We start from the raw sequence: 10,802 nt of genomic DNA on the forward strand, positions 1-10,802 counted from the left end.
TGCAGCAGAGGATAAGACAAAATGGCAATTAAAAGCAATCTTGAGTCAACAGTCTCATTACCTTATATCTTTTTTTATTTTAATGGTTCCAATAATTCCAAATAAATTTAACTTTAGAAAAGATATTGTAGATTGTTTGTTCAATTAAAAACATACCTATTTCAGTAGGTTTCATAAGAAAGCTACCTATTATAATGAGTACTGTGATTTGACTTCTGGAAAATTTCGACATATCTTTGTGTTTCACATCCTGCAGACCCCAAAACCACCATCAGCTCAAAAGTTTATATACATATATATTTTTTTAAAATCAATCTTTTCAGGAATCATATTCCTCTGCACTATACAAATTATATTAATCCGATCAATCCAAGTACAGAATTAATAGGATGATACCTACCTTATTCCATAATCTAAGCAAGAGGGCTTTCATGAGTACTTCACATCAGCAGTTGCTCTATAATTTTTCAAATCTTTCATTCCAAATTACACATTAAAATTAACATTTTATGTTGCAAATTGCACATTAAAATTAAAATTGAGATTTAAAATTGTTAAAAGATCCTTTTCCAATTAAATCAAAAGAGAAGTAAAACTATTTTTTTTTTTTATATTCAAAATTTTGAATTCTAAATTAAAATTAAAAATTGCATATATACAAAATATGAAGTCATTAATAAAAAAAATTCAATTAAAAGTCAAAATTTGTAGTAAAAATAAAATAGAAATCCATGTAGATTAGCTAGCCAAAGTTATGTGACTGTACTATATTTCACTTTCTTGTAGACACAGCTGCTGTAATTTTGCTCCAGTCACTTTCAAATTATTCCATAAAAATAACTCGATCCAAAATCTTGGTCGAGTTTGTTAACGACCAAAATCAGAATATGAGAGTGGAGAGTGGCTTTTTTTGAAAAAACAAAATATCACTATAACTTTCTTATTAAGTAAAATATCGAATTCGCTTAAAGTTCTTACTATTGTTTGGATAGGGCCTAAAACTTATCTAAGTAAAGTTTTTTGATATAACCAACCATTGGCTCAGGGGGTGGAAAAATGGTTTTGAAAAACCATAGCTACTTGTATTCTCTTCTTCGTGTGTCTATTAGACACAACTGTAATACAGTTATGAAGAAGGAAAAGAGGGGAGCTAAGAGGAGGATAAAGATGTATATATACATATATATATATATATATTTTTTTTTTTTTTGGATTACTGACAATAATCAACTTTCCATAAGATTACCGGAATGGGAAATTAATAGCACAACAACCCATAGGACGGATCACATGTACACACCGTGATACTCCACTGCAACTAATGTCTTAATCTCCTTATTTGATGCTCTAAAACAATATAAATGCAACAATGCAGTCCATCAGAAACCAGTTGTGAACAGCATGATGAATGTAGAGGTTTTAGACTATATAATACATGTAGACTGTGGGGGAAATAGAGTTTAATTGCATTTACTGTGGAAACCAAGACTAACAGTGGATTAGGTGGTTTACACCATTAAAAAATGCAGAACTAAAAGGGGAATTTATAGACAATTTCAGGAAAAATCCGAGGTCACAGGACGAATACGAAGATGGCATCTACCAAGAATACTAACAGCAACTCGAACAACAAAAGCGATAGATTGCTGAATATACAGTTAATCTTTAACCAGTTAATATCAAAAATGGAAAGACTAATAGACTTGACAAGAGCATGGCTGAATCAGATAATGGACAGACAGTATGCAACAATAACGGAACAAATAAGGAACAACGATCTATATTGCACTGAGATGCTGCACAACACTACTGACCTTGCAGAAGAACAAAATAACAATGATAAATGACAAACTGAGGGAGATAAGGACATAAAGGAAGTGATTGCCAACACGCACTCACACAGGTTTGCTCCGGATCTGCTATGGAAGTTGAATTCCACTTACCAACTCCTGGTGGGAGAGAGTGGGAAGCATATGTACTTGTTATTAATGAATACATCAAGCCAGGCTATTTGAAAGACTATCTTGTCAAGTACATCCACGATTTTAAACAAAATTACAAACATCAAAAGACATGGATTCATTTGGGTCACAACAAGGTGGAGGTGAGTTGTTACATAACAAAAATGGAAGAGGAAATAATAACAGTGATATCAAAATCAAGAAAAGAAGCAATGAGTACATTACAGACGGATAATGTACCTCCGCCATGGAGATTCATGTACAAAGTGTTAATTACGCACCTAATGATTGATCGGGACAACCCAGCCCCACTGCTGGAACATCAGACACAACAAAGAAAACGGGAGTTAAACGAAAGAAAAGACTAAAACCTCCTGGCAAAAAGACTAAAACCGAATATAAAAGAATAAGGACAGATTATGACAGACAAGACGAATATGATGGATTAAGCGTACAACAAGACGTTGGAAGAGATGATGGTGCAGAAGGAGAAGGAATTGGAGGAGTTAATAGAATATGCGGGTGTTCACCTTCATCATCCACCACTGAAACTAGGCAGCAGACTGGAGAAGAACATCAAGAAAGAGGAGGCGATTCCATCAGAACTCGACAGCGAATCGGGCGATATTTACAACTCGATGCTGCAGGACTTGCAGAAATGTTTGTCACAACAAAAAAGATTTACAATCTTAGAGCATACATTCTGTCTTGCTTCTGTAACGGTACAGGAAGCCTCCATCAGTTTGGAGCTAAACGATAAACAAAGCCGATAGGTCTCCAAAGGGAACTACATGAACATCTAGAAACAGCGGACACACAAATGGACATTATAGACTACAAACACTGTAAGCAATATCGGGAAGACAATAGAGAAAACAAGAATAGGTAAAACCAAAAACTCATATGTAGTAGATGTAATTGAAGAATCTATAAACGAAAACAAAATAACATCATGTGCAGATTGGGACATCAAAATCAAAGACATAAAAGGATTTGGTCTAAACGTAGACTGCTATATTAAAAAAAATAATCGGATATAACAAACAGGAAAAGATCAAATCAGTAAAAGTCACTCCTTGACAAAAGTAATGACAGACATCTACAATCAATATACAGAAGAATACAAACTAGAACAAGACGATTTTGAGAGGGTGAGGTGGATCGAACACATGCTACAAGAAAACAATATTGACCAGAGAGACTGATTCGCGTAGACAGAAATAATAAAGACAAAATGTTACAAAAAAATTAACGGTTTAGTATTTATGGATAAACAAACGCCGGTGAATCTCTTATAATCGACAACCAAAGATACCTAGAGAAAGAGACAATAGTGGTTTCTGACTAGACCAACTTCCAAATGTTTCTGTAACATTATTTGAGGACCTATAATTATACTAATAAATGTAGGAACATGGAAGCTACTATTGGAAGGACAGATGGTAAAAACTGACATCAAAGACAAGAAGGAATACAAAGATTGCCTTCCTGTATATATAACAACTGTGGCACCGATAACAATGTTGATAGAAATGTAGAGATCCAGATATTCCAACAAATCAAATTATTTACCTTTGAAAAAACAATATTTCACAGAGAAGAAATGTACACTTTAAATGACTATTACAAACAATAAGGATAATGAAACAAACTGGTGTAATAAATTCAGTTCACTTTGCAATTATATATATAATGTACGAGGAGGAGTTACTTCAGAAGGTGATAGACGTAGACCTAGACCTAGATGAACAACATACAGTTGAGGACAATCATGATGAAATACACGAAGAAGAGGTAAGGACAACTCCATTAAATATATTACACAGCACATATATGTTTTCCTTATATTTTAATCGAATCTGTTTAAGGTGATCATTAGTCCTCTAAACATTACCTAAAACCTTTGTCTGAAACATTTGGTAAGACCAACCCTAATGGCAAGGGATAACCAAAATGTTGCTGGAATTGTAAGATGGGGCTTGTCATATGGTAAACATGTGACAATTTTTTTCACATGCAAACATTGTTGTATTGAGTAAATGTGAAGTTTTTTTAATTTTATCCCTAGTAAGCACTGGTGAAATCTCCCTCTGCTTTTTGGAACGCCGAAAGGGATTTTTAAAATGTAAAAACTTACATAATTCTTGTATTTCACCACTCTGTCACAGATTATTAATTTTTACACAAGATCTTCCCTGTTTAAACCACCCTGATATACTCTCCAAATTGTTTATTGATGTGCTATTCTGTTCTATTCTCTAAAATTTTTTTAAATATTTTATAGATTACTGTAACAACAGAAATTCCTCTATATTTATTAACTTCCATTTTGTCTCCTTCTTTGCATAGAGGATGAATTAAAGCAGACTGCCCATTCTTATGGGTTTTTTCTGTTTTTCAAATGTTATCAAATAATTTCTCTAATAGATCATGTATGCTAATCATCATAACAGTGCTTGAAATTAATTTGCTGAAAGTTTACCATCATAAGTTTATATGACTGTTAAATTTAAAAATATTTAAATGTAGTTAAATTTTTAGAAAATAATTTTCATTCTGAAGTAAACTATTTTATTGTAATACTCAGTTTATTTAAATTTCAGTTTTAAAAATACATTTATAATATATAAATTGTGATTTTTCTGTGATGTTAATTTTAACATTTTGTTCGTATTATAAAAGATTTCAGATTATGTAGTTTGATTTTATTACTATATGAAATCAAAACTTGTGGATTAAACAATAGTTTATATATATTTATTTTATTTTAAAAATTGTATTTTTGATTTATTTTCAAATGTACATTCCAAGTTATTTATTTTTTAATCTAATAAACAAAGTTCTGCAGAAAATAGGTTCATTTTTATGTGAAACATACATCATTCCTTTTCATAAAAACAAACCAGATTGTATTATAATGTGACCGGATGCAAGTTTATTATTATCTTTTACTAATTATGATGTTTAAAACTAAATTAAAGCTACATGATTTGTCCAACCTACATGGTGAGACTGGTACTAATATGTGTCCATGTTCAAGTTTCGGGTTTGAATGTCAGGTTGGTTTGTAATTTTTTAACACGTAACATAAATAAATTATTTGTAAGTGCCTGCAAATATTTGTCAGCATATCCATTTTAAGTAAATAAATAAATAAAGATTAAATATGATTTATTAGTTTCTTTGTATTTTGAAATGTTTTTCTATCTTTTAAAAATGATGGGTAATGTTACTCTTTCCATTTAAAATTGTTAGTGTCCCAACCATGGGGGTTTGAGTATGGTGGCCTCATAACAAAAACTTGGTTGTTTTGAGGTTGTAGCATTTATAAAAATTCATTTTTTTATAAAGCACAGTGAGTTAAAGCGATTTGTTCAGATGCTATCTGATCAAGTCGCTTCGCTCACTGCCACTATTTTTGAGCTAAACAAGAGTAGCTCAAGAGTTAAGCCCAAATAAAACCACAATGATGTTACTGAAAGAGCTGTATGTGACGCGATGAATGCATGTATATATGTCAGGCCACCGAATTTGTTATGTTCAGGCTCAGGAGTACCTCGGGGTACTTCTTGACGAAAATATTCAGTTTAGGGAGCATTTACAATATATCGCAAAGAAGGCCAATAGTGCCTCGTTGGTGTTCGATGTGTGGTGAATCCGGATTTGGGGTCTATATTTAAGACTCATTTGTATAATTTATAAAGGTGCGTGTGAGACAATTATATAGTATGTTGTACCTGTACGGGCAGATAGACTAAAATATGAAACTTATATTGAGTTGCTTTCAACTCTATTTACCAAAACGATACGCAAATAGACTTACTGAAGATGAAATGTTATTTGTAAAGCATCATCCGATGAAGTTAAATTTACAGTATGAAAGACGATGGAATCACTGACGATTTAAAAGTTGTTTTTAAAACCATAGCTCGAGTGTTTGTAGGCCTCTCAGGGAGAGATATCATTCGTTATCTCAACATGCCATGTTACATACCTCATGGGTGGTGTGGAAATTGTAACATTTTCTTTGTTTTAAATGATTACTATAAGATCTTAGTAGGCGTTTCTTAGATATTACTAATAAACATGTTCAAGATCGATCGGATACTTGTAGATAATTCTTAGAAGTTACTGGTAAACATGTTTAATGATGTAGATTGGATGCGCGTGGAGTTGTTGGTAGGGTGATAAAGGTGAAATAACAGAAAGGAGTTAATTATTTGAGATAATTTTGCTCTGTAAACATTGTCATTGTTATGGAGCTAATTAAGCAAGTTGATGTTCAGGTCTGTAGTCAACATTTGTCATGGATATGTTTTAAATTAATAAGGCGAGAATCGCATCTAAGTCAGCGTATGCCGGTGCGCATGCGCTATTTTGAGGGCGGTGATTGGTTAGAAGGGCACATTGCAAGGCAGCAGGAAGGTCAGTCGCATACCAAAATTTGTACCGTCAGCATGCTTGGCACACATGTGCACGATCACACAATCACTGCCTCCTGGTGCACCGGACCATGATGAGAACCGCATGGATGACTCCTCCTTGTGCTGTAGCCATGACGACCGGGATCTTCCTTGAGGTATATCTACACACATATAATTGTCGTTAGAAATTGAGGTTGTATCAACACTAGTGCTAGCGAGAGATGCCAATTCAGAATTGAGGTTAGGATTTATATACAGATAAATATAATTATTTAAATGAGGTTATGTTGCATTGACACCCGTGCCCCTAGTGAGATGCCAATACAAGATTGAGGTTAGGACACTCACAAAACTATATAATTATTTAAACTGTGTGTGTGGGGCGGTACTAGCAGTAACAATTGGTACTAACTAATGTAATTTCACAACTTGCGTAGAAAAAATTTAGCCTAGTCGATCCAAAAGCCAATGTGGCTGAGCAAGCTAAAGCACTAGTATCCCGCCCTACTGGGGACCCAATTCAAAACCTAGCCAGATCAGATACTTTTTATGCATTGAATATTATTCATTTTATTTAATTCTACCTCTCACCTGTGACATCACATCCTACCAAATGCTGCAACAGCTGTACGTCAGTGCTACAAACCTTTGAAGTATTAACTTAATAATTACTCAAAGTGTACAAAATAATTATGTTGGCAACCCTGTAGAATTTCAAATTTCCTGGTCCAAGAGGATGAGTGAAAAGGAAAATTCCAAGATGGTGAACTGCAACACTAGTGGTGACAGAGGGAACTAGTGGCAGCTCCATCTTCTCATTTCTCAGTTTCACTTTTATCATCATACTGCCTGAGTTTCTGAAATATAAGTTGCAAATAGAAAATATCCCGTTTGTAATTAGAGTCCTAATTGGTCTAGAACAGTGCGGTTTCTGCCAGGGAAGATTGTCTATTGATCATGTAGTAGCCCTGGAAGCTGCTACACAAAATGCTTTTTTTTTATTTTGCCAATGCCTGATTGCTGTATTTTTCGACTTGCAAAAGATGTACAACACACGCAGCATGGAGAGGAAACCTAAATGGATTTAATGAATGAGATGTACGAAGTAATCTCACATTTATCAGAGGTTTTCTCAATAGTCGGTCCTTCTGAGTTCGATTTTGAATGACGGTATATGGCCTCCAAAGGCCCTGTCTTTGTGAGTTTCTAAGTAATCCGTTATATGAGACATGGTGCAGGTCTCGTTTGCCTTCGACTGCTCTTGGTCCATGCATTATCAGTAAAGCCGGTTCAGGCAGAACAGTTACTTACCTCGGTGCTTAGTCCTACAGTTGTAGGTGCTACAGGTTATCCCTGTGAGGTCTCACAAGTTTCATAATGTAACGTTACAGTATTCCAACTTCACGTGACTTTGTACAGCACTACTGTCTGCATCGGTCAAAGAATCTCATGCTATTACTTAAACTAAGGAAAATCACATAAAAAACATGTGTACATCAAACTTAATCTTATGAACGTATTTACAACACCCACCTCTATGAGGTTTCACATGTTTTATTTTAATGTGCGATAATATAATAAAAAGAATATAAATTACCATTGACCCACCGAGTGTTTTGTGGAGACATGGTACAAGTACTCCGGTTACAAAATATCATGAAATACAACTATTTACAAAAAATATACAAGATAATATTGCTATCTACATAATACAATTATGGATCTGGGTGTGTACACAAAGTACCCTGGAAAACCTGCTGATGTTGCATCCTAGATTAGCTGCTTTCAGTCTCCCCCTTATATCTGCTTCTTTCTCATTCGTCAATAGAATGCAAGGCTAGTGAAGACACCTCTCCCTTTAGGTGCGTAAGGAAGTAATTTACTTCCCCAAACCCTCCCTTCAGAGTCTCGGTTCCAGTTGTGGAATAAGCTTCCAGATCCAGGTCCCCTTTTTCCATCACCTCCCATTCCGCTTGACACTCTTCTGTTCGTTTCTTTCTGGCTTCCGCTTTCGTAATTTCTTCATATACGCGTTTTAGCTTTAGCACGCGAAGATGGATCGGAGGAACCGCCACTACTCCCGATATGGTCCGGTATGCAGTTGTTATTCGCAAGTTTGCTCGACGTTGGAGAGAGGGCATTTTGGTAACGTTCCTCTTAACCTCCAACGCCTCGTACCATACCGGGACCGCGTACAGCATGATGGAGTTAGCCACGTACATTATTACTCTTCTTCTGTTTGCTTGTGACCCTGTCTTTGAAGCCATCACTTTCCCCAGATCTGCTAGTGTTTTCTCCGCTTTTTAGAGGTCACTTTTTTGACGTGCAGTGTGAATTTTCTGAATTTGTCCAGCCATACGCCCAGGTATTAGGCGCTTCAGCCATCCTGGATGGTTGAAGCGCGAAATACTTTGATTCAAGGTCTTCTCAGTTTCCTCCTTCCCCCTGGGGCCACCACCGCCGATTTTTCAGGAGCCAATTGTAGTCCGTGATCTCGAAGGCAGGCACTTACTCTCTCCACCGCTTCGTTGGCGGTCCTCTCTAACTGGTCTTCATTACGCTCTGATACTAGCAAGGCCGCATCGTCAGCGTATGTGACCACCTGGGTATCTCCCGAAAGTTCCATGCTTAAGAGGCCACGTTCCACAACAGCGGTCCGACGATCGAGCCCTGCGGTACCGTACCGTACATGTTGAACTCGAATTCCCCTTCCTCAGTGTATACTCTAGCTTTCTGTCTTTGTAGTAGTTGTTGATTACAGGCTGTACAGCGTCACTGAGTCCTCTTCTTCTAAGTTCGTTCCGTACAACATGTCAGGGGACGCTGTTAAATGCATTTTTGATGTGCAAGAGGACTACCAGTGGGATGCGTCTAGTTCTTCACGTTCCTGCTGCTTGTTCGTTCGCCTAGGTTGTCACAGGCAAATCGCATTGAGCGTTGATTTGCCCTTTGTGAATCCAAATTGATCGGGGGCGAGTCCCTCCCGCCGCTGCTAGTTCGATCTTTATCCGTTCTGTATATATAATTAATTATGTAATATAATTTTCCTACTGTGTCGAGTAGGCAATCTGCCTATATTTGGCCTTCTCCGCTGGTGGGAGCCCCGATTTAGGGAGGAACACCAGCAGCGAGGTAAGAAGTGCAGTTCGGCGAGATGTATACACTGAACAGAACACAATCTGTCAGTGCGACTTACGCAAACCCTTTGCCAACGATTTGACATTATACTGTGTATTTCCAAGAGCAGCGTCTCCTTCCAAGCCCTCGATTAGCCGTTCCTTGTAATATGCTTGTTAGCCTCAGCGCTATATGAAGAGATACATGTAATTATCTAAAGACGAGATGAGTCAGTCGTGTATGAGTAAGAAAATCTATTACAACAAGGGTGGAGATAAAATATTGTTATCTAGGATAGATAGACCGGTTAATTTCTTAATATGTAAGAGAATTTTGTATGATGTGTATGTCACCTGAGAAAGCGTTTAGAGAATTCTAAATGAAACTCTCTGTATTTAACTTATAAGTTTGTGTAGTTGATCGGTTAACCCAACAGATTAAAAAAAAAGATAATACTTAAGTAAAATATGTCTTAAAAATATATAAATTATAATTACGCTTACCAACCAATGTTCTTATTATAATAATATATTATTATAATAATTATTATGTTCTAGCTCTTTCGGAAGTTATTTTTCAATCTTCAGGAACATCTGAAAAACTTGTATATTATTATTCACATATTAATTTGATATATATTAAAATAATAAAATAAATTTCCATAAATGCAACAATCGATAGTGAAGTTATAAAACAAGTCATACATTTGTAGGTCTAATCGATAAAAGTGTTTCAATTGTTATTAACAAATGTATTTTATAACATGACGATCGATTGTTGTTTATGGAGATTTATTTTATTATTATTATTTTAATATATATTAAATTAATAATTGACGTGAATAATTATATTCAAGATAATCAGATGTTCTTGAAGATGGAAAAATAAATTCCGAGCACTAGAACATAATAATTACATTGGTTGGTAAGCGGAATTATAATTATATTATATTCGTTCGGGATAAACAAAAAACTACTCGATCAATTCCAACTAAATTTTTAACCCGTGTTTCTTGGCATATCTGAGAAGGTTTCTAGATGATATATTTCATCTTGAAGAACCAACGGATCGATTGTTTTCAAATTTTCAGGATGCATTTGTATTATTATACTAATTTTATTAATAAAAGGAAAAATATGGTATGAAGTGAATGATATGACTATCAACAAAAAACATTTGACATTGAAATTCCAAAAATGTATATTTCTTTGTTCTAGAAAAGCAATAAATTTTAATAATAAAGCCATTTAACAATCTGTAATTGATAAAAAAAATAAAAGAATAATTAACAATACGCAGT

Source organism: Lycorma delicatula, chromosome 13 (genome assembly GCF_047948215.1).
Source record: "Lycorma delicatula isolate Av1 chromosome 13, ASM4794821v1, whole genome shotgun sequence".
Classification (NCBI taxonomy): domain Eukaryota; kingdom Metazoa; phylum Arthropoda; class Insecta; order Hemiptera; family Fulgoridae; genus Lycorma; species Lycorma delicatula.